A 24,319-nucleotide genomic window follows, 5' to 3' on the forward strand; every position below is an offset into this window, starting at 1 on the left:
TCTCTTTGCCAAACTCAGCCAAACCTCTGCTAGGAAGAGATGGACTGGAAAAACTGAGGCAGAAATGAAATGGAAACTGGGGATATTGAAACTGTAATTGCTGAAACTAAATGTGTCATAGCAGCAGCTCTTGTTGTGCAGGGAATAACTCCTGTCAGCAGCAAGGTCCTGACTGAAGTGGCAGCTGCAGTTGTTCCTGTGGTGTGGGCCAGTGGACTTGCAGGAGAGTGGAAGAGGGCAGAACCTGTAGGTATTACCCCTAATGTGGGATCTCTCCTGGTAAGGCAAAGCCAGTATCCTTTAAAATCAGAATGCCAACTTGGATTGGTTGCAGTAACAGCTGAATTTGCTCCTCCTGGTTTGCTTGTAGAATGTGAATGCAAGAACCTGCCAAGAAATCCAATGGCCAAGATGATTGATTAGTGCAGGACCTGAGAGAACCTCCTTGAATGACAACCTCGAGCAGTTTCCAGTATTGGATTGAAAAGATGGCCTTTGCTGCATCTCCTGGAGCAAGGAAAGCCAAAAAACCTTTGCCTTTGAAGGAGAAAATCTGGAAAGCAAGAAGGAAGTAAAGAAGCCCCCTGACTCCTCCCTGAGCCCCAGACAGCCCCTGAACTGCCTTCCTGGGAATGGTGGGACAGACTGGACTCTGGATTGCTCCCTCTGGATGTGTGGTAAGACGGTTATGCCAACTTCTTGAACAACCTGTAAGAATTTGCTGCTTTTGCTAGATGGTGGAAGGGCAGCCTTTAAGCAGGTAAAACATTCCCTGAGGAGAGCTCTGGGTCTGCCAGATGTCTCAGAACTGTTGGAAGCATCTTTGTTGGGGAGGGCAAACAAAGGACAAGGTGTGCAGTGACCCCCCTGAGAAGGGACTTGGAGTTAATGGCATCCCTGCAAGTGAACTTTGTGGGCTGTTCCCCCTGTAGGGCAGGTGATAGTCCCAGCTACAGTGATGGGGAAAATAGTCAAAAGAGAACCCCAAAAGCTGGAAATCCTGCTGGAGGCTCTTGGCAAACAGAGTTTCCTGAGTTCCCCCTGCAAGAAGGACAGTGATAGCTTTTGAGTGCTGGTAGATCCTTTTAATACATAGCCTTGAGTGTGTCCTTGTTGCACCAGTAGGCCTTTTCAACTCCCCATATTCCAGGAGATATACCTATTAAAGGAAAAAATGATCCTTTTCATAATCCTTTGTTGGCTTGAGGCTCTCCCCTGCAGGAACTCCAGGAACTCCTGGTGCTGCCTGGGCTGATGGATTGGACGCCCCAGCCCCTCCGTTCCTGCCCAGCCACTGGGGCCATGTCGAGTGGTGGCACTGCCAGCCCTGCAGGTGAAGTGGGAAGGGCCTCTCCAGGTCTTGTGGATCACATTTATAGCAGTTGATATTGCAGAAAAAGGACCTGGGCTCTCTTCTTCTTGATTTCAGAAAGCTCCTTTTGATTGGTGAGCAGAACAAAGTGGATCCTTCAGAGTTCCCATCTGTGTTTGTGTCTCAGCCTGTGTTATGATTCAGAGCTGTCAGTTGTTGTCACTGAGGAGTCAAACTGTGCTTTAAATAATGAGACACTGCCCTGATGGCCAAGTGTTAGGAAAAAAGGGGAATGATATCTGAGTGTTGAGATATAACAAGAGCTAATCCTTTTTGCAGTGGGATGTAGCCTGGAAACTGGACAGAGCTGAGGCAAGGGATTTAAAGGGACCACCCAAGGGAGGTGAAGAAAGAAGGAAGAAGGGAACTGAGGCAGCAGCCAAGCAGCACCAAGTTGCTGTGTCAGCAGGTGAGTTGTGTTGAGGTTCCTCAGACAGGCACTGAGGACTGTGAGGGCTCCAGGCAGAGCAGACCTACAAAGACCCTCAGTGAAGCCCCTTGGAAACTTTCTAAGGGTAGGTGTGTATGGTAATAACTGTTGGAGAACGTCCTGAATGTGGAAAAGCAAAGTAGGGAAGGAAAATGAATCCTCCTGTAATGCTGCCATATCAACTGCAGTGGATGTAGCTCTGTGTGCCCTTTGGGAGCTGATTTTCAGGGCACCTGGCAGGCTCGAATGATTCAAGAGCATAGTAATGAAAGAATGCCTCACTTCTAAAACTCACCAGCTGAGTCTTAGAGGTTTCTTTGAAGAGCTGATTTCAGGCAGCAGAATTGGCCCCCAGGAGGGACTCTGTGCCTGCTCTCCCGTGGCTCCAAGGGATCTCTGGGCCTTCACGCCGGCACCGAGATTTTCTCGGGAAGGGCCTCAGATCCCCGGACCAGTCTGGGACACAGGCAAGATCCCCCTGCATTTTGGGAGCAAATTGGGCCCCCTGGAGGGACAGTGCTGTTGGTGCCCCCCGGGCTGGGGCACCCCGAGGACTCCAGCGCGCACCGAAAGGATTTTTCGGGGAGATCCTCAGGGTGCCCGGCCCTGGGGAGCTCAAAGCAAGGTCCCTGCAATGGATTCAGGCATTGCTGACAGTATCCCAGGGGTACCTGTCCCTGCTAGACATGGAACTCTCTAATGGGCTGTAATTGGGTTCTAAAAGTGTGTTCTTCAAGTGCCAAAGAAGTGTGGGATTGGGATTAAGAACTGAGCAGTGATGGTGCCATTGGCTGTTTTCTCTTGAATGTGACTGTAAGAGCTGCAGGAGTGCAAGGTGTGTGTTCCAGTCCTCAGCATTTGGTTTGCACATGTCCTGGTCAGACACAGGTCCAACTTCCTCAGCCAACTTCCTCAGTCCTTAACCCAATAGAAGGAGTGTTGCTTTAAGAGGCACGGACTCTGTTTTGGTGGTATAGGGAAGATGAAGACCTTTATTATAACAGTGCATAAGCTTATATACCCCAGACACAACAATAGGTAATTCAAGCAGAACACTTGGTGATCTTCTACCTATGCTTACTTTCTCAAGTCTACATAACACAGTATATGTTTTAATAGATACAAATAAGTACATTTCTTAACATCCAAGGTCCTTCTTGCTGTCTTGTATCTTCTTCTTCTTCCATGTTTTCTTTGTCCTGCTTCATTCCCACGGCTTTCTACCAGGTAATGGAACAATGTCCACCATCCTGGGCCCGAGGGACATGATACTGTTCACCTCCATAAATCCTCCTTCTTTGTTAACAAAAAAACCAGCCTTTAGTGCTTTGTTTATAGTTGGTTGAACACATTGCATCAAGCATGGTAAGCACATTACCATACACAGAAACATCCTCACACCAGCCAATCCCATCTGAACTATGGATTTAACCCATCCTGCTATTCTCCAGCTATTCAGCAGGTTTTCCAGCGAATCCCAGCTATCCTTAACCTGCAGCTTTGCAACTCCCTCTTGCAGCTGTTGGATGCTTCTGTGAGTAGACTCCGAATGATCAGACAAATTCATACAACACATTCCTTCAAGTTCTTTACCTTCAGGTCCCTGAGCCAATAGTAAAAAATCAATTGTAGCTCTATTCTGTAACACAGCAGGTCTGACTGAATTAACATCTAAAAGCAGTTCACTTAGTACCTTGCTTGTTGCATTTGTTTGCCTTGCAAGCCAGCATCCTAATTTGTTTCTGTAGCTAATGCTTTCGCCGTTCCTACAGGGGCAAATAGTGAAGCAAAAATTTGGGGTGCTTTATCCCAATAGGTTCCCCGCTCGTCACAGTCTGCAGCAAAAGCAGGAGTAGAGCGTGGCTTTTGTCTCGCCCCAGCAGTGTGCAGGAGAACATCAGGAACATTGGGGACCATACAGGTCAGTCTTGCCCCAGCAGTGTGCAGGAGAACATCAGGAACATTGGGGACCATACAGGTCAGGAGACCAGTTGTGCAAGGCCCTCTGACTGCACGTGTCGGAATTCCTGGCCATGCCCTGTCTCCACAAAGAAGAAAAATTCCTTTTGGAAGACTGCAGGATTCAGTCAGACTGACTGTCCCAGTGGTTCCCACTCTTCTGTCATTGCACCACAGCGACTCATTTCTATGCGCTTCACTGTCACCGTAGGCATTGACCTGTTGACTCCAAATCCACTTACTCGTATCCACAGAATGATTAATGCATTCCAGGCACACAAACTTAAAACAAAAGTCAGCTTTTACTGATCCACACACATCTAACTCTTGTGGTTCTGTATCAGCAAATTTCTGGGACACAACAGCTCCCCTCCATGTAGTGCAGTTTAACACCCAAGGAAAAGTCTTACCAACCTTGGTGTGGGTGTGTGTACGTGAGCTGGTGCTGCTATACTGGGACAGCAAGTTGGAATTGGCATTTGTGCTGAGCTTCACAAACTGATCATGATCTGTGGGCAGCCCCACAAGGCATGTTCTAAAGGGTTCTGTTGGCGTAGCTGTGAACAAGCAAATGGTGTCTTGGCCACACACTAAGGTTACTATGTTAGCTTTGTGGAGTACTAGTTCACCAAAAATACTGTGTTCACATTCCCACGTCTCCCAAGTCCAAACCTATGTCCCAGGGACATTCATTGTTCAGCATCCACAAGACATTCTGCTGGTCTTCTTCTGAGGGTCGGTCTCAGGGTTAATCCAAGGGTCTGGATCTGTAAGGTCATCTGTAACATGCAGGTGGGTGGAAACACAAGCATAACTTCTGCACCATGTTACTAATGGATATGGGCCTTCCCAAGAGCCAGTTTACAAGTTTTTAACCAACACAGGTGCTTGTCTGTGTACTACCTGTCTGTCAGGTGTAATACATGCAAAATGTCTGCTAAATGGTGTGTTCTGATCACCCCTAATGTGGGATCTTTACTGGGAAGGCAAACCCAGTATCCTTTAAAATTAGGAAACCAGGCTGGATTGGTTCTAGTAACAGCTAAATTTGCTAATCATGGTTTGATAGTAGAATGGGAATGCAAGGACCTGTAAAGAAAGGAAATGGGCAAGATGATTGATTGCTGGGAGCAGGGGCTGGCAGACAGTGGCACTGGATGTTTGGTTGTGGTTGGGAATGAGCAGCTTAACCTCCCCAGGGTTGTCTGTGCTGGGTGTGGGTTTGGGTCCTGTGTGGCCACAGGTCTGTGCAGCAGCTGGAGCCTGGTCAGGTTTGGGGGCTGTGGTGTGCCAGGCTCCTGAGTTTGTTGTGCCTGTTTCCTTTGAGTGTCCCAGTGTCCCTGCTTGGCTGTTGGTTGCCTTGCAGGCAGAAGAGCCCCGGCCTGAGCTGGCTGAGTGTTGGTGTGACCCACAGTGGGTGTCCCCTGCCCTCGGGACAGTCCCCAGAGCTCCCTTTGGATCCCCTGGTGAAGGGTGGGAGCTGCCCAGAGCCAGCAGCATCCAGCTGGAGGATCCCAGAGGATGCAGCCCTGCTTTGCTGGGAGGTAAGAGGTGGGGGTGCAGGAGCTGGCAGGGGTGTTTGCAGGCAGAGGGAGGGCAGGAGCAGGAGAATTGCAGCTGCCAGCAGCTGGGGCAGTGCTGGATGGAGTCGGGGCTGGGAAAGGGCCCTGAATGTCAGGGCAGGGGAGAGCCCAGGGTGGCCCTGGGAGCCCTGGGGCTGTGAACAAGTGCAGTGGGCAAAGGAATGGGCACTGGAGAGCTGGGCAAACAGCTGGAGGAGTTGCAAGGAGAACCAGGAGACTGGAATCCAGGAGCAGCAGCTCCTTGTGTGTGTGTGTAGAAGCAGGTGTACTGCAGCCCCAAGTGAGGTGGGAAATGAACCTCAGGAGGCTGGGAACGAGTCCCCCAAACTGGTTAAAGTGGGATGGTCTCTACCCAAGTGTCTGAAAAGCTTTTCTTTAGTGTTGCTTTATCAATTGAAAACTGGAGTGATTGTCGAGGTGTTGGCACTTGTTTTCCTGTGTCTTTGGTGAGGTGTTGACTCAGTACCTTTCCTGGAGCTGCTGTTGGATGAAGAGGTGCCCCCAATTGCCCTGTAAGGTCCTGGTTTTCTTCCCTGCTTGTGCAGGAGATGGAATTCCAGTGCTACAGTGTAGATGGGTGGTGGTGCTCCCAAAAGGAGCCTTTGTGCCTTCAGGACAAGTTCTGGTGCCCCTGGAGCTGTTGGGAGAAGCGGAGGGTTGGCAGTGAGAGACCTGGAATGATGTTGCTGTAGCACAGACGTTGCTCCTTGGCACGTTCACGGGTTCGATTCCTTGGCTGCCACTTGGCAAGGTCTGGAAGGACCTCACATGTGTAGAGAACCAAACATGGAATAGGAAAGCAAAGGGGGGGAGGTTTTGGTTTCAGAAAGGATCATTGCCTTCTCTTTCTGATGGGACTTTGAGCTGGTCCAGCAGTGCAAGAAGAGCAAGTGGGCTGTGAAGGTTTGGAGCAGTCTGCGAGGTTCCTCGTGCCCAAAGGATCCTGGATGTGGAACCCTGGAAGAGTCAGGAATACTCAAAAATGCACCAGTTCTCAGGAAGCTGAACTTTGTAAAACATTTATGCAGCTAAAATTCCACAGCTTTGAGCTGTGGGGTCCCAAATAATACTGAAGGGAGAGGCAGAGAATTCTACTACTGCTGGGATTCAACTGTCTGCAGTGAGTTGGCAGGACTTGCCCCTGATGCCTGAGTGCTCTCCAGCCCCCCAGGATGGATCCCAACTGTGAGCCCCTGGCTCCATAACTTGAGAAGATGGTGTTCCTGCAAGCCCAGCTGCTGTGTTGGTGGTCCTGTGGGCACCTCTTCCTCTGGCCTGCTGCTCAATAAAGTCCCTTTCAGTGGTGCTTGTGTCATTTTTGCGTCAGTTGCTCTCCCCTCTTCCCCTGCCCCAGTGCCTGCATCACTGGCTTGTGCCTAAATGAACTCTTCCCCTGCAGCAGTTCTCTGCTACTCTCACAGAGGGTGGAGTGCCTCAACTTTGCCCCTGAGCAAAGGGAAAAAGGATCCATCCAAGGCAGGCCTGTGCTCACCCCCTGCATTCCTCCACCCTCCCCTGTTTACAGTTCCCATCCCTGCTGGACACACAGCCTGTTCCCAAACCACCCCTGTTCTGTTCTCTCTCCATGTCTCCCCTCACAACTCCCCTCCTCTAATCTCCAGCTGCCCAGGCCCCTGTTTTTGAGGGGCATTCCTGGGCTGCTGCCCCCCCATTCTGTATAAATGAAGTGCCAAGAGCCCCAAGTGCAGAGAGGTCTGCAGGGAATCAGTGCCAAGAGCTGCCTGTGTCTGCCTGTGTTCCTGCAGTTCTCCTTCCTGTTCTCCCTGGGCTGGAGAGACCTGCCTGCCCTGGGTTTATTGGAGCAGAGGGATGTGATTACATTTGTCCAGAAGGGATGTTCACATACACTCATTTTCTGACAGGTAGTGCCATTTTCCTTCTGCCTTTCCCAGGTTTTTCCAAGGGCTGCCCAGCCCAGGGATCCATGTGCTGGGACAGTGATTGGCAGGAGGAAGGGGAGCCTTGGCCTCACCTGCCCAGCTCAGGTGGGTGGCACAGAATGGGGGTGGCCTGGCAAGGCCTGAACATATTTCTGAGTTCTGGAGTGCCATGAGACCTTTTCCTATCAGGTTTCTTTCCCTGATTTCCTGGGCTCCATCATCCCAGGTGTCTCTTCCTTTGTCCAAAGTCCAGTGGCAGAGGATTGACTAACTCCCAAGGGGGGTTTGGAATGAAAAGAGTTCTGTTCAAATGGGGCAAAAAATGCAGTAAGAAAGATGAGCCTCCTTTTAATGCCTGAAAGAGATAGGAATGAAAATGCTGGAAAAGGTCCCATTTTATTTAGTGTCCCCTCTGGATTTTTCATGGCTACAACTCTCTAGTGAGCAATTGAACAGAAGGGTGAAGGGCAGGAGCCTTTGACTTGCCCAGTGCACTTAATTGCCTTGTTCTCCTCTCTTCCAGGCCAGGACCAAGCCCTGATCCAGCCCAGCTCTGCCAAGTGCCCTGGGCTGTGAGCAGCCCAAGGCAAGAGGCTGCAGCCCTGCCGGCCGGCGCTGGGGGCTCCTGGTGCTGCCCGTGGGCTGGGGTAAGTCACAGGGACACGTTTCTCTCCTCCTGGGGTTGCCATTTGCTCCCTGGGCACTGGAGGTGTAAGGAAGGACGGAGTAGCAGGGAAGGGGAGTGTTTCCAAACTGTGTGAATGTTGCCCCCAGGTTTGGGCTGGAGCAGCGATGGGGGTGGTTGGGTTTGGCTTGGGCCGGTCGGGATCAGCCATAAACGACCCACCAGACCCTGAACCCTCACTGGACATGTCCAGCCCCTCAAGTCATTAATTTTCAACAGAGGACAAATGATTGGTAATTGCTTCTAATCTCTGGAGAATTTCCTTTGGAATGATCAACCAGAGAGTGTTTCAGTGCAAAGCACCTTTTTGGGTCTTTTGTTTATTTTGGTTTGTAATTTCCTGTCTGGCTTCAATGAGTTTGGTGTGCTCCTGTTAAGGAAGCAGCGTGTTTTTATCTTGAAATTTGGGGTGGTTTGCTTTGTTTAGGGTTTTTTCCCCCCACTGACTCGGGCCTTCTGTGCATAGTCCGTGTTGTCCCACAGGACTGCTTTGGTTCTGGGTCAGAGAGAGAGAGAAGGGAAGTGGCTTTTCCTCATTTCGATGTTTCCAAGCAGATGTGGGGTAGCGTCCTGCCCCTCCCCAAAGCACTGCAGGCACCTGGGAGTAGCTGAGGGCTGGCCCAGTTCTCTGAGACAGAACCATGGGGGAGAGGTTTAAGTGTTAATCACATCTCTGGTGTCACTTGGATGCAAAGATTGGGTCCTACAGTCCCAGGGTGTTAAGGAAAACAAGGAACTTCTGTTCTTCATGGCAAACCTTCTGCTATTGCTTGTGCAGTGTTTGGGTTCTGTTGTCTGAGTTCCTGTCCAGGATCTTTCAAAGAGAACCTGTTAGAAATGTAGAGGTAGGATTAGAATTTGGGTCTGTTGCCTACCAAACTCCCCACAAATCCTGATGGACTGAATGCTCTTAGCCCAGGTTATTTCTTAACATTGTGTGTCTTTCCCTCAGCTGTGGGTGAGGAATTGTGCAAGCAAGGCCTGTGTGCCCATGGGTGTCTCCCGGGTGTGTCCGTGTGGCAGGGCTGGGACAAGGACTGGTGCAGGGACCCAGCTGGCACTGGAGCTGCTGCCATTCTGAGCCATTGCCGAGGGGTGGGTAGAGACCATCTGGGAGGCTGTTGCCAGCATTCCATTGGGAGCTGGATCTCCCTCCAGCTGCAGCAGCCAGGGGAGGGTTCTTCCTTGTGCAGCCCAGCGGCTTCTGCTCAGCCTGGCCCAGAGTGGAGCTGGGGCAGGTTCTCCAGGGAACTGGAGCCAGCCCTGAACGGGGCTCTGGAGAGCAGGGAGCTGCAGGGACTGATCTTTGCAAAGCTGGGCTGAAGTTTGTCAAAGCAGCAGAACATTCTCATTCTTGTGGGTTTGTGGAGCCCGTGTTGGTGCCCAGGAGAACTGGGTCAGACCGGGGTTTGTGGTCCGAGAGCTGCCCCCCTAAATGTGGCAGGCTGTGTGTGCTGGCAGTGAAGTGCTATCCCCAGAGGCTGATGGTTTCTGTCTCCAGGGATGCCCAGGACGCTGCCGATGCCCAGGGATCTGCTCTGGGTCCAGGCTGTCCGTGCTGGAGGGCCCTGGTGGCTGCAGTCCCTGAGCCCGCAGAGACAGAGAGAGCCCCAGCCCGAGTGGCCTTTGGCCCCTTGTCCTGAATTTGGGGTGAGCCTGGGAGCGTGTGGAGGGTGAGAATGAGGGCTGTGCTTCCAGTGCATCATCCCTGGGAAGATCCTGTTGTTCCAGAGCGCTGGGGACAGTTTGGGCTTGGCAGCTTCAGAGCTGGGTTGGAGCAGCCCCTGGAAAGAATCAGGAGAGTGGAGGTTTGTCCCAGTGGTGCTTTCACACCCCACTGGACAGTCTGGGCTTTGTGGTTGAGGTTGTCCTGTATTTGCTCTGCAGATAATGGGCCCTTCCCAATTCAGCCCAGCAGATCCCAAGGGCTCTGACAGGAATATTTGTTCTTTCCTTCCCTTTGGAATAATTTAATCTCCAAACTGCCATGAGCAATTCCTGAGTTTCTCCTGGAGAAAACCAAGTGTCAGAGGCAGTTTCCAAGGAGCCCAGAAGTGTCTTTGGAGCAGAGAGTGCTGCCAGCTGCGTGTGCCTGTCCCCAGCCTGGCACTGCCCACAGGGACACACTGGGCACTGACCATGAGAGGGAACAAAACCACTGCCTGACAGAGGGTTTGTCCTGGTGTGGTGGTTTGGGCTAGGCCTTCCTTGGTGACCAGTTTGTAACCAAGGAAGGGTCCAGATTTACCCAGTATTCCCTATGATTTTTACGTAAGCCAGATTATAAGAAGAAAGGAGGAGAGGCCTTCGCCCTCTTTCCTTCCGGCGGCTCGGAGGTGCAGGTTCCCTGCTGCTGAGTCTGCCGTGTTGGGGAGCGAGGCCTGGTAGGGCCTTGTCGGCCTTGGGAGCCGGAGGTTGCCGGCGATCGTCCCAGAGCGACTCTCGGTTGTCCCAGGGAGAGTGGTGGGATATTTTCTTTGCTAACTCTTTAGTTACTAGATCTCGGGCTATTGATTGGGATATATATATGTATATACATATATTTTATTCTGGTTTTGTTCCCATTCCCTTCCCCCTTCCCCTTCCCTTGTGAAATTCTATATATTTTTAAATTGTATATACATTTCAATTGTAACATAAGTGTAAATATATTTATATATATCACTTTAGCTGTCTCTCTTGTTTTGGGTTTTCTTAGTTGGTTGGGTTTTTTTCTCCCTCTTCTCCCTGAGGTTTGGGGGGGGACTTCTGGTGGTAAGGTTTGGAGACTTGGCAGGGAGCCAGCTTCAAACCATATCACCTGGGCCAGTCAGGCCTTGGGCAGGAATTGGACTGGGCAACTCCATCAGCTGCTCTTCCCCCACAAAGCACCATCCCCTGGGCATTAATGACCTACCCTGTGCCCACCCCTCACTGTTCACCCAACTGAAACCAAAGCAAGGCTTGCTTGGCTTTCAACAACATAAAATAACTTGGAAACAAAACAAATCACTTTTTCTTCTTTTTTTGTTTTAGATGCTGGAATTGCCTCTCTGGGTGTGTGCTGAGCTCTGGCTGCAGGGGACTGTCAGGTCTTGGTGGCTGTGAGTTCCTGTTCTTCTCCCTGGGAAGCTGGAAAGAGTTATTCCTTGGATTGCAGAAATGTTTTCTGAAACGTGTCCCCTTCTTTGTGCCTTTTGCTGACACATCTTCTCTTTCTGCCTTTGCATGTACAGCTGTTCCCTGATGTCCATTCCCTGGCCTGAATTCCTTGCAGCTCCCAGCTGGGGAAACCTGGGAGAACATGGCAGGGACAGAGGTGACATTTGTAGCTGCAACTTTGGGGTAATTTGGAGGGGACACAGCAACTGTTTGTGTAGGAAAAGGGGAGGTGCTGCAGAGGGGAGGGAGGTGCATTTTGGAGGGGTCCCAGTGAGGGGGGAATGGAGAGCCTGGGGCTGGAGTGTGAGTTCTTAAACAGGGAACAGGGGAAGGATGCTTTGGAGGGAAACACTCAGGGAATGTGTTGGGATGGACTGGAAATTTGGGGTGTCAGGAAGAGAAAATCGGTGATGGAGAGGCAGGGACATGTTGGGGGTAAAACTTGATCTCATCTGTAGAGGGCAGAATGACCATTTAGAGGTGCAGTGAGGCAGTCAGTGGTGGGCAGGGAGGGAAAATTCTGTTTGTAAAATCTGAGGTTACATGGAGCAGAGAGAATGTACATCCTGAGGTAAACTGGGGTAATCAGTTGTGGACATATGGGGAAAATTATAGGGGTAAACCTCGAGGTAATGTCCAGGGCAGAGAAGGAATATTTTGAGTAAAACTTTGGGGGTTTTGAAGGAGGTTATCTCCAGGGGAGAGAAAGGACATCACGAGGTCAACTGAGGTAATCAGTGGTGGGCAGGTGGGGACATTTAGGGCAGAAATCTTTGAGGTAATCTCCATGGTCCAGAATGAATCCTGAGAGGTGCACAGGAGGCAATCAGGAGTGGACACTCCAGCAGGCCCAGGGAAGGTTCAGGTGGACAGTGGACAGGTAAAACTTGAGAAACTCTCCAGGGTGGAGAATGAATATTTGGAAGTGAAAAGGAGGTAGTCAGTGATGGGCAGGTGGGGAAAGTTTTGAGAGCAAACTTGAGGTGGTCTGTAGGGTAGAGCATGAACATATTTAGGTATACATGAGGTGATCAGATGTGGAGAGGTAGGGAAAATTATGGGGGTCAAACTTGAGCAAATCTGCAGGGCAGAGGATGAAAATTTGGAAGTCCAAAAGAGGTAACCAGGAGTGTGCAGGTAGGGAAGAGTTTGGGGGTTAAAAAGGAGATAATCTCAAGGGGAGACAATGACTATTTTGCATTCAAAAAGAGGCAGTCTGGAGTGGGCTGGAAGGGGAAACTTTGGGGGTTAAAAAGGAGGTTCATTCTCTCCAGGGCAGGGAATGAACACACTGAGGTAACCTGAGGTAACGAGTGGGGACAGACCCAGAAAACTGTGGGTGTTAAACTTCAGGGAATGTGCTGGGAAGAGAAGGAATGTGTTGAGGTAACCCGAGGGTCTCTGCAGTGGACAAGTAGGGAACATGTTGGGCTGAGCCCTGAGCTGCTCCTCTGTGGCGCGGCTGCAGCGAGGCCGAGCCCTGGCCCTGATTTGCCAGCCATGGGCAGGGGGCTCTGTGCCAGCCGGGGGAGCAGCGGGGCCCCCGTGGCAGAGAGGGCAGGGGGGCTGTGGAGCTGCCCCGGGGGGAGCGGGGGGTCCTTTCCTGGGCCGCCTCCAGCCCCCCTCGATCCCCGGGGCTGCGCTGCCCCCCAAGGCTGTTTGGGGCAGAGAGTGCTGCCAGCTGCGTGTGCCTGTCCCCAGCCTGGCACTGCCCACAGGGACACACTGGGCACTGACCATGAGAGGGAACAAAACCACTGCCTGCCACAGGGTTTGTCCTGGGCCAGTCAGGCCTTGGGCAGCAATTGGACTGGGCAACTCCATCAGCTGCTCTTCCTTCCCCCACAAAGCACCATCCCCTGGGCATTAATGACGTGCCCTGTGCCCACCCCTCACTGTTCACCCAACTCAAACCAAAGCAAGGCTTGCTTGGCTTTCAACAACTTAAGATAACTTGGAAACAAAAGAAATCACTTTTTCTTCTTTTTTTCTTTTAGATGCTGGAATTGCCTCTCTGGGTGTGTGCTGAGCTCTGGCTGCAGGGGACTGTCAGGCCTTGGTGGCTGTGAGTTCCTGTTCTTCTCCCTGGGAAACTGGAAAGAGTTATTCATTGGATTGCAGAAATGTTTTCTGAAACCTGTCCCCTTCTTTGTGCCTTTTGCTGACACATCTTCTCTTTCTGCCTTTCAATTTACAGCCTCCTTGCAGCTCCCAGCCATGAAAACCTGGGATAACTTAGGAGGGACAGAGGTGACATTTTTATCTGCAAACTTGGGGTAATTTCTAGGGGATACAGCAACTGTTTGTGTAGGAAAGTGTGTTTAACCACATTGACCCCAGTTGTGTTTGCACCAGCTGGGGCCAGAGGTGCAAGGCAATCCAAAGCAAACCCTGCTCAGCCTCTCAATCCCCGGGGAAGTTCTCCAAGCTGCTCACTGAGGGACTAAAGATACATTGAAATGGAACCAAATAAGGGTGACTGTCCCTGGGGAAAGGCAAAAGGAATTGGTTGGGACTTGGATTGTCCCCTGGAGAGATGCTGGTTGCTGGGATGCAGGGAATGCCCTCCCTCAGGCTGCCAAGATCTCTCAGTGCAGTCGCTTTGGCCGACACGGCAGCACCAAGATTGTTCTCTGCGCGGGGCCCAGGTTTGGGTTCCCATCTCAGCTTTGCAGGTTTAGATGAGTTCTACCTACAGCCCACAATTCCCTGCCGAATTCCTGCTGGAACAGCCTCCCAGTGCCTCCTGGAGCCCAGATCTTTCCCTGCAGAGCTGCCGCTCTAAGGCCACATTTGCCAGGGAGCAGCGGCGGTTCCAGGTTTGCTCAGCGGGATCGGGACAAGGACAGGTTGATGTTGCACAGACTTTGCTGTTTCTAACCCTCCTCCCCCGGCCCCGCAGGTGTCCCTGGGGGGACTTGAGCGAGTTCCCTGGAATTGGGCCGATTCTCCGCCCCAGGCCGGGCTCCAGGGGATGTGTTCGCCCAGGAGAAGGCGGGGGCCGGACGCGCTCCCGGCCCGGGGCGAGGCAGCCCCTGGGCACGGGCGAGGACGTCTCTCCAGCCGGGAAGCCGCTGTCCCTTCGGAGCCTCGGGAGCGGCCCCGGCGAGTTCTTTTCCCGAGGAAAGGGATGCACATCCCTGCCTTCAGGGCACCTCGGCTCTGACCCACCTGTTCAAGCCGTCCACGGGTTGTGCAGTTGCGGTTGGGTCCCCGAAAAACTGCGGATTGCCTCCAAGACCAAAGCCTTTGCCTCGGAGCGAGGGATTGCTCCGGACTCGTTTGGCTCCTTTATCCCTGGACATGAGCTCGGACGTCGCACGAGCGCCTTTGCAGCCATTGGGTGAATCCCCGACGGGGCCAGAAAACCTCCCTGAGCAGGGCAGTGATGAATTGGTGCCCGTCCCCAGCCGGGCACAGCCCAGCCGGCCGCGCTCCCTCGGCCCGTGGCTGCGAAGGGCTCGTGCAGAGGAGGGAGAGCTGCAGAGATTGAATAAAAGCGCAGTTCCTGACTCGATTTCCCTGCCGTCCTTCCCTCCTTTGACTCGCGCGGCCACGTCCGGTTGGAGTATTTCTTGGTTTCCTCTCCTGTAGCCGTTTCCCTCCCAGACAGGACCTTCCCTGTCTGCAATTAAAGATGAAACGTTTCAATGGGATTTTTAAAAACCGGAGGGTTTGCCCCGGAAGGGTGCGAGTTGCCGAGGAAGCGGGGAAGAGGAAGGAGAGCCTCATGCCTCACCTGGCAGGTGTCAGATGAACTGCCCCTCATGGATGGCAGGGCAAAGAACTGCTGTCGGCAATTGCCGAAGTTCCGCGGGCAGAGCTGGGAGCAGCCTGTGCCCGACCCGCGGCACGGTCAGTGCCAGCTCCTGGGTCTGCCTGTGGACAGACACAGGGACACGGGGACAGACGGGCAGCTCTGCTCGGGGTCCCGGAGCACGGGAGGAACGGGGAAAGGGCTGCCCCAGGTCTTCCCTGCCCCGGTGGGGCCCCGGCTCCCCGCGGCCGGAGCGATCCCGTGGCCGCAGCCCCGGCGGGCCCCAGACCCCTCGTTCCCGGAGGACACTGCGGGCCGGAACCCCCCGCAGCCGCAGGGAAGGGGCAGGGGGGCGATGTTCTCCGCGGGGAGGGGCTGTGTGCGGTGGCCTCGGGGGTGCCCGAGCGCGGGAGCTCAGACCTCGGGGGGGCGCGGGCAGCGCTGCGGACCCGGCGGGATCGGGGGGTCCCGGGGCCGGGCCGGCGTGTCCCCGCTCCCTGGCCGGTCCCAGCCCCGGCTCCGCGTCTGCACGAGGAAAGCGCCGCCGTTCTGCCCTGGCCGGGCCCCGGCAGAGCCCCGGCCCGAGCGGCCCCGCCGGGATCGGCCCCAGCGCCCGCCCCGGAGCGGCTCCTCCCGCCCGCGGCGCCGGGACACAGGACCGATCCCGGTCCCGGTGCCCGTCCTGATGCCGAGCCCCATCCCAGCCCCAAGCCAACCTCGATCCTCCGGTGCCGGTCCTGAGGCCGAGCTCCATCGCCAGCCTCGCTCTCCGGTGCCGTCCCCGCTCAGCGGCCCGGGCTCGGCGCAGCGCCGGGAGCAGCCCCCGGGCCGGGGCTCCGGCCCCGAGCGCCGATCGCTGCCACAGCATCCCGGGACGAGTTTCCTGCACAACAGCGGGCCGGGCGCGGCTCTGCCGCTTTTGAGGGGCGTGGGCGGGGCGGGGCCGGGGCGGGGCCGGGGCCGGGGCAGGGCCCGCACAGGTGCGAGGGGAGGGGCCCGTCCAGGTGCGCGGGGCGGGCACGGGCGGGGGCGGGGCGGGGCGGGGGATATTTAAGGGCCGGAACTCGCCCCCGCTCCCGTTTGCTCGGGCAGTGCGCGGAGCGGCAGCAGCGCCGCGGGGGCCTCTCGCTGCTGTGGCTCTTTTCCTTTGCTTTTCTTTTTCCGTTTTCTATTACTTTGTCCCCGTTCCTTCGTTCCCTCTCTTCCTATCCCCCTCCCCCCCAAGTCCCTTCTCTCTCCCTCCCCAACCCGCTCATCCTCTGATCCCCATCCCTGCCCCACAGGGGCAGCCCGACCCCCCCAGCCCTCCTTCCTGCTCCTCCGTCCTCCGCCCCCCCTGGCCCCCCAGCCGGCCTGGCCCCGCTCCCTCTCCGGCCCCTGCTGCCCACCCCGCCCCTCCCTGCCCTCCTTCCCGCTCCTCCGCCCTGCCCGGCCCCGCACGCCGCCTGCCCCCGGCCCCTGTCACTCCTCTCCTGCACAGCCCGGCCCCCCCGCCTGCCCCTGCTCCCCCCTCGCTGCTCCGCTGCACAGCCCGACCCCCCCTGTCCCCCGCTTCCTTCTTTGCTCCCCCGCCCGTCCCGTCCGTCCCCCTGTCTCGCGTTCCGTGTCCCCGCAGCCGCGGGCTTGGGGGCGCCGGTTTTAATAAAGCCGCGAGGGCCGGAGCCGGCGCCCCCCCTGGATCCCCCCACGGGGCCGGGCCCGCTCGGCGGGTCCCCCCCCTGCAGTTCACAAGCACCGCCCGACACCGCCGGGGCTCCGGCCCGTCCCGACATCACACGGGGGGCTCCGCGGGCGGGGGGCAAAGGGGGCGGGTTCGCTGGGAGGGGGTCCGGGGAGTGGGGGGGTGGGAGGGAGGGTTGGGGGGGGGGGGGGGGGGGGGGGGGGGTGGGGGGGGGGGGGGGGGGGGGGGGTGGGGGGGGGGGGGGGGGGGGGGGGGGGGGGGGGGGGGGGGGGGGGGGGGGGGGGGGGGGGGGGGGGGGGGGGGGGGGGGGGGGGGGGGTGGGGGGGGGGGGGGGGGGGGGGGGGGGGGGGGGGGGGGGGGGGGGGGGGGGGGGGGGGGGGGGGGGGGGGGGGGGGGGGGGGTGGGGGGGGGGGGGGGGGGGGGGGGGGGGGGGGGGGGGGGGGGGGGGGGGGGGGGGGGGGGGGGGGGGGGGGGGGGGGGGGGGGGGGGGGGGGGGGGGGTGGGGGGGGGGGGGGGGGGGTGGGGGGGGGGGGGGGGGGGGGGGGGGGGGTAGCCCCCTGCCTCATGTCACTCTGAACGTTAAACATAGAAGTGTGTACACACACACAAACACAGAGCAATGAGTCCCGCCCTCTCACCACCTCCCCACCGCCGCTCCCCCCCCTCCCCCCCCCCCCCTCCTCCCCCCACCCCCCCCCTCCCTCCCCCCCACCCCCTCCCCCCCCCTCCCTCCCCCTCCCTCCCCCCACCCCCCCTCCCCCCCCCACCCCCCCTCCCTCCCCCCCACCCCCCCTCCCCCCCCCCCCACCCCCCCCTCCCTCCCCCCCCACCCCCCCTCCCCCCCCTCCCTCCCCCCCCACCCCCCCCCCCCCCCCCCACCCCCCTCCCTCCCCCCCCCCCCCCCCCCACCCCCCTCCCTCCCCCCCAACCCCCCCCTCTCCCTCCCACCCAACCCCCCCACCCCTCCCACCCTCCCCCAAACCCCCCAGCCCCCTCCCCCCCCCACCCGACCCCCAACCCCACCCCCTCCGACCCCCCACACCCCCCCTCCCTTCCACCCCCCCTTTCCCTCCCCACCCCCCTACTCCCCGGACCCCCTCCTCCGGAGGGGGCCCCTCCCCAAGTCCCCCCCAGCCCGCGGGGTCGCTCTCGGCAATGGACCCGCACATCTCCACACACCGCCAAGTCCATTGCCGACAGCGAACCCGCCCCCTTTGCCCCCCGCCCGCGGAGCCCCCCGTGTGATGTCGGGACGGGCCGGAGCCCCGGCGGTGTCGGGCGGTGCTTGTGAACTGCAGGGGGGGACCCGCCGAGCGGGCCCGGCCCCGTGGGGGGATCCAGGGGGGGCGCCGGCTCCGGCCCTCGCGGCTTTATTAAAACCGGCGCCCCCAAGCCCGCGGCTGCGGGGACACGGAACGCGAGACAGGGGGACGGACGGGACGGGCGGGGGAGCAAAGAAGGAAGCGGGGGACAGGGGGGGTCGGGCTGTGCAGGAGGGCAGCGACAGGGGCCGGGGGCAGGCGGCGTGCGGGGCCGGGCAGGGCGGAGGAGCGGGAAGGAGGGCAGGGAGGGGCGGGGTGGGCAGCAGGGGCCGGAGAGGGAGCGGGGCCAGGCCGGCTGGGGGGCCAGGGGGGGCGGAGGACGGAGGGGCAGGAAGGAGGGCTGGGGGGGTCGGGCTGCCCCTGCGGGGCAGGGAGGGGGAGCAGGGAACGAGCGGGTTGGGGAAGGAGAGAGAGGGGGTTTGGGGGTAACGAGAGAGGGGTGGGTGGAGAGGGGGGGGGGGAGGGGGGAGGAAGGGAGGGGACAAAGCAAAAGAAAAGGGAAAAGTAAAAGAAAAGGGAAAAAGAAAAGCAAAGGAAAAGAGCCGCGGCAGAGCGAGGCCCCCGCGGCGCTGCTGCCGCTCCGCGCACTGCCCGAGCAAACGGGAGCGGGGGCGAGTTCCGGCCCTTAAATACCCCCCGCCCCGACCCGCCCCCGCCCGTGCCCGCCCCGCGCACCTGGACGGGCCCCTCCCCTCGCACCTGTGCGGGCCCTGCCCTGGCCCCGGCCCCGCCCCGGCCCCGCCCCGCCCGCGCCCCTCAAAAGCGGCAGAGCCGCGCCCGGCCCGCTGTTGTGCAGGAAACTCGTCCCGGGATGCTGTGGGAGCGATCGGCGCTCGGGGCCGGAGCCCCGGCCCGGGGGCTGCTCCCGGCGCTGCGCCGAGCCCGGGCCGCTGAGCGGGGACGGCACCGGAGAGCGAGGCTGGCGATGGAGCTCGGCCTCAGGACCGGCACCGGAGGATCGAGGTTGGCTTGGGGCTGGGATGGCGCTCGACATCAGGACGGGCACCGGGACCGGGATCGGTCCTGTGTCCCGGCGCCGCGGGCGGGAGGAGCCGCTCCGGGGCGGGCGCTGGGGCCGATCCCGGCGGGGCCGCTCGGGCCGGGGTTCTGCCGGGGCCCGACCAGGGCAGAACGGCGGCGCTTTCCTCGTGCAGACGCGGAGCCGGGGCTGGGACCGGCCGGGGAGCGGGGACACGCCGGCCCGGCCCCGGGACCCCCGATCCCACCGGGCCCGCAGCGCTGCCCGCAACCCCCCCGGGATCGGAGCCCCCGCGCTCGGGTACCCCCGAGGCCACCGCACCCCTCCCCGCGGAGAACATCGCCCCCATGCCCATTCCCCGCGGCCCTGGGGGGTTCCCACACGGATTGTCCCCCGGGAACGAGGGGTCTGGGGCCCGCCGGGGCTCCGGCCACAGGTTCACTCCGGCCGCGGGGAGCCGGGGTGGTGCTGGTGCAAGGAAGAATGAGGGCAGCCCTTTCCCCGTTCCTCCCGTGCTCTCCCGAGCAGAGCTGCCTGTCTGTCCCCGTGTCCCTGTGTCTGTCCACAGGCAGACCCAGGAGCTGGCACTGACCGTGCCGCGGGTCGGGCACAGACTGCTCCCAGTTCTGCCCGCGGAACTTCGGCAATTGCCGACAGCAGTTCTTTGCCCTGCCATCCAGAAGGGGCAGCTCGTCTGACACCTGCCAGGTGAGGCATGAGGCTCTCCTTCCTCTCCCCCGCTTCCTCGGCAACTCGCACCCTCCCGGGGCAAACCCTCCGGTTTTTAAAAATCCCATTCAACCGTTTCATCTTTAATTGCAGACGGGGAAGGTCGTGCCTGGGAGGGAAACGGCTACAGGAGAGGAAACCAAGAAATGCTCCAACCGGACGCCACCGCACGAGTCAAAGGAGGGAAGGACGGCAGGGAAATAGAGTCAGGAACTGCGCTTTTATTGAATCTCTGCAGCTCTCCCTCCTCTGCATGAGCCCTTCGCAGCCAAGGGCCAGAGGGAGCGCGGCCGGCTGGGCTGTGCCCGGCTGGGGATGGGCACCAATTCATCACTGCCCTGCTCAGGGAGGTTTTCCGGCCCCGTCCGGGATTCACCCAATGGCTGCAAAGGTGCTTGTGCGACGTCCGAGTTCATTTCCAGGGATAAAGGAGCCAACCCAGTCCGGAGCGATCCCTCGCTCCGAGGCAAAGGCTTTGGTCTTGGAGGCAATCCGCAGTTTTTCGGGGACCCAACCGCAACTGCACAACCCGTGGACGGCTTGAACAGGTGGGTCAGAGCCGAGGTGCCCTGAAGGCAGGGATGTGCATCCCTTTCCTCGGGAAAAGAACTCCCCGGGGCCGCTCCCGAGGCTCCGAAGGGACAGCGGCTTCCCGGCCGGAGAGACGTCCTCGCCCGTGCCCAGGGGCTGCCTCGCCCCGGGCCGGGAGCGCGTCCGGCCCCCGCCTTCTCCTGGGCGAACACATCCCCTGGAGCCCGGCCTGGGGCGGAGAATCGGCCCAATTCCAGGGAACTCGCTCAAGTCCCCCCAGGGACACCTGCGGGGCCGGGGGAGGAGGGTTAGAAACAGCAAAGTCTGTGCAACATCAACCTGTCCTTGTCCCGATCCCGCTGAGCAAACCTGGAACCGCCGCTGCTCCCTGGCAAATGTGGCCTTAGAGCGGCAGCTCTGCAGGGAAAGATCTGGGCTCCAGGAGGCACTGGGAGGCTGTTCCAGCAGGAATTCGGCAGGGAATTGTGGGCTGTAGGTAGAACTCATCTAAACCTGCAAAGCTGAGATGGGAACCCAAACCTGGGCCCCGTGCAGAGAACAATCTTGGTGCTGCCCTGTCGGCCAAAGCTGCTGCACTGAGAGATCTTGGCAGCCTGAGGGAGGGCATTCTCTGCCTCCCAGCAACCTCCATCTCCCAAGGGGACAATCCAAGTCCCAACCAATTCCTTTTGCCTTTCCCCAGGGACAGTCACCCTTATTTGGTTCCTTTTCAATGTATCTTTAGTCCCTCAGTGAGCAGCTTGGAGAACTTCCCCGGGGATTGAGAGGCTGAGCAGGGTTTGCTTTGGATTGCCTTGCACCTCTGGCCCCAGCTGGTGCAAACACAACTGGGGTCAATGTGGTTAAACACACTTTCCTACACAAACAGTTGCTGTATCCCCTAGAAATTACCTCATGTTTGCAGATGAAAACTTCATCTCTCTCCCTCCTCAGTTATCCCAGGTTTCCCCAACTGGGAGCTGCAAGGAGGCTGTACATGCAAAGGCAGAAAGAGAACATGTGTCAGCAAAAGGCACAAAGAAGGGGACAGGTTTCAGAAAACATTTCTGCAATCCAATGAATAACTCTTTCCAGTTTCCCAGGGAGAAGAACAGGAACTCACAGCCACCAAGGCCTGACAGTCCCCTGCAGCCAGAGCTCAGCACACACCCAGAGAGGCAATTCCAGCATCTAAAAGAAAAAAAGAAGAAAAAGTGATTTCTTTTGTTTCCAAGTTATCTTATGTTGTTGAAAGCCAAGCAAGCCTTGCTTTGGTTTGAGTTGGGTGAACAGCGAGGGGTGGGCACAGGGCACGTCATTAATGCCCAGGGGATGGTGCTTTGTGGGGGAAGGAAGAGCAGCTGATGGAGTTGCCCAGTCCAATTGCTGCCCAAGGCCTGACTGGCCCAGGACAAACCCTGTGGCAGGCAGTGGTTTTGTTCCCTCTCATGGTCAGTGCCCAGTGTGTCCCTGTGGGCAGTGCCAGGCTGGGGACAGGCACACGCAGCTGGCAGCACTCTCTGCCCCAAACAGCCTTGGGGGGCAGCGCAGCCCCGGGGATCGAGGGGGGCTGGAGGCGGCCCAGGAAAGGACCCCCCACTCCCCCCGGGGCAGCTCCACAGCCCCCCTGCCCTCTCTGCCACGGGGGCCCCGCTGCTCCCCCGGCTGGCACAGAGCCCCCTGCCCATGGCTGGCAAATCAGGGCCAGGGCTCGGCCTCGCTGCAGCCGCGCCACAGAGGAGCAGCTCAGGGCTCAGCCCAACATGTTCCCTACTTGTCCACTGCAGAGACCCTCGGGTTACCTCAACACATTCCTTCTCTTCCCAGCACATTCCCTGAAGTTTAACACCCACGGTTTTCTGGGTCTGTCCCCACTCGTTACCTCAGGTTACCTCAATGTGTTCATTCCCTGCCCTGGAGAGAATGAACCTCCTTTTTAACCCCCAAAGTTTCCCCTTGCAGCCCACTCCAGATTGCCTCTTTTTGAATGCAAAATAGTCATTGTCTCCCCTTGAGATTATCTCCTTTTTAACCCCCAAACTCTTCCCTACCTGCACACTCCTGGTTACCTCTTTTGGACTTCCAAATATTCATTCTCTGCTCTGCAGATTTGCTCAAGTTTGACCCCCATAATTTTCCCTACCTCTCCACATCTGATCACCTCATGTACACCTAAATATGTTCATGTTCCACCCTACAGACCACCTCAAGTTTACTCTCAAAACTTTCCCCACCTGCTCACCACTGACTACCTCCTTTTCACCTCCAAATATTCATTCTCGACCCTGGAGAGTTTCTCAAGTTTTACCTGTCCACTGATGGCTGCCTTAGTTTATCCCAAAATGTTCCTTCTCTCTGCCAGACACTGCCACACATTTTACCCCCTGAACCTTCCCTGGGCTCGCTGTGGTGTCCACTCCTGATTGCCTCCTGTGCACCTCTCAGGATTCATTCTGGACCATGGAGATTACCTCAAAGATTTCTGCCCTAAATGTCCCCACCTGCCCACCACTGATTACCTCAGTTGACCTCATGATGTCCTTTCTCTCCCCTGGAGATAACCTCCTTCAAAACCCCAAAGTTTTACTCAAAATATTCCTTCTCTGCCCTGGACATTACCTCGAGGTTTACCCCTATAATTTTCCCCATATGTCCACAACTGATTACCCCAGTTTACCTCAGGATGTACATTCTCTCTGCTCCATGTGATCTCAGATTTTACAAACAGAATGTTCCCTCCCTGCCCACCACTGACTCCCTCACTGCACCTCTAAATGGTCATTCTGCCCTCTACAGATGAGATTAAGTTTTACCCCAACATTTCCCTTCCTCTACATCACCGATTTTCTCTTCCTGGTGCCCCAAATTTCCATTCCATCCCAACACATTCCCTGAGTGTTTCCCTCCAAAGCATCCTTCCCCTGTTCCCTGTTTAAGAACTCACACTCCAGCCCCAGGCTCTCCACTCCCCCCTCACTGGGACCCCTCCAAAATGCACCTCCCTCCCCTCTGCAGCACCTCCCCTTTTCCTACACAAACAGTTGCTCTGTCCCCTCCAAATTACCCCAAGTTGGCAGCTACAAATGTCACCTCTGTCCCTGCCATGTTTTCCCAGGTTTCCCCAGCTGGGAGCTGCAAGGAATTCAGGCCAGGGAATGGACATCAGGGAACAGCTGTACATGCAAAGGCAGAAAGAGAAGATGTGTCAGCAAAAGGCACAAAGAAGGGGACACGTTTCAGAAAACATTTCTGCAATCCAATGAATAACTCTTTCCAGTTTCCCAGGGAGAAGAACAGGAACTCACAGCCACCAAGGCCTGACAGTCCCCTGCAGCCAGAGCTCAGCACACACCCAGAGAGGCAATTCCAGCATCTAAAACAAAACAAAAAAAAAGAAGAAAACAGTGATTTCTTTTGTTTTAAAGTTCCTTTAAGTTGTTCAAAGCCAAGCAAGCCTTGCTTTGGTTTCAGTTGGGTGAACAGTGAGGGGTGGGCACAGGGCACGTCATTAATGCCCAGGGGATGGTGTTTTGTGGGGGAAGGAAGAGCAGCTGATGGAGTTGCCCAGTCTAATTCCTGCCCAAGGCCTGACTGGCCCAGGACAAACCCTGTGGCAGGCAGTGGTTTTGTTCCCTCTCATGGTCAGTGCCCAGTGTGTCCCTGTGGGCAGTGCCAGGCTGGGGACAGGCACACGCAGCTGGCAGCACTCTCTGCTCCAAAGACACTTCTGGGCTCCTTGGAAACTGCCTCTGACACTTGGTTTTCTCCAGGAGAAACTCAGGAATTGCTCATGGCAGTTTGGAGATTAAATTATTCCAAAGGGAAGGAAAGAACAAATATTCCTGTCAGAGCCCTTGGGATCTGCTGGGCTGAATTGGGAAGGGCCCATTATCTGCAGAGCAAATACAGGACAACCTCAACCACAAAGCCCAGACTGTCCAGTGGGGTGTGAAAGCACCACTGGGACAAACCTCCACTCTCCTGATTCTTTCCAGGGGCTGCTCCAACCCAGCTCTGAAGCTGCCAAGCCCAAACTGTCCCCAGCGCTCTGGAACAACAGGATCTTCCCAGGGATGATGCACTGGAAGCACAGCCCTCATTCTCACCCTCCACACGCTTCCAGGCTCACCCCAAATTCAGGACAAGGGGCCAAAGGCCACTCGGGCCGGGGCTCTCTCTGTCTCTGCGGGCTCAGGGACTGCAGCCACCAGGGCCCTCCAGCACGGACAGCCTGGACCCAGAGCAGATC

At 57.5% G+C, this 24,319-nt stretch overlaps 2 long non-coding RNA genes across 3 annotated transcripts; one reads left to right on the plus strand and one right to left on the minus strand.

Annotated features, from left to right (window-relative positions):
• Nucleotides 1–203: 203 nt before the first annotated feature.
• LOC116785712 lies at nucleotides 204–1,781 on the plus strand. Its single transcript, XR_004356654.1, has 3 exons — nucleotides 204–246; nucleotides 371–677; nucleotides 1,652–1,781. It is a non-coding gene; the product is annotated as an uncharacterized LOC116785712 (long non-coding RNA).
• Nucleotides 1,782–23,121: 21,340 nt separating this feature from the next.
• Nucleotides 23,122–24,319, minus strand: LOC116785725. 2 transcript variants are annotated; one of them, XR_004356671.1, is made up of 4 exons: nucleotides 24,200–24,319; nucleotides 24,042–24,118; nucleotides 23,376–23,443; nucleotides 23,122–23,243 (listed from the first exon to the last, which is right to left on the minus strand). It is a non-coding gene; the product is annotated as an uncharacterized LOC116785725 (long non-coding RNA). The 2 variants fall into 2 exon arrangements; XR_004356672.1 differs by lacking the exon at nucleotides 24,042–24,118 and having other exon boundaries at nucleotides 24,177–24,319.

This window comes from Chiroxiphia lanceolata, chromosome 4 (genome assembly GCF_009829145.1).
Source record: "Chiroxiphia lanceolata isolate bChiLan1 chromosome 4, bChiLan1.pri, whole genome shotgun sequence".
NCBI lineage: Eukaryota > Metazoa > Chordata > Aves > Passeriformes > Pipridae > Chiroxiphia > Chiroxiphia lanceolata.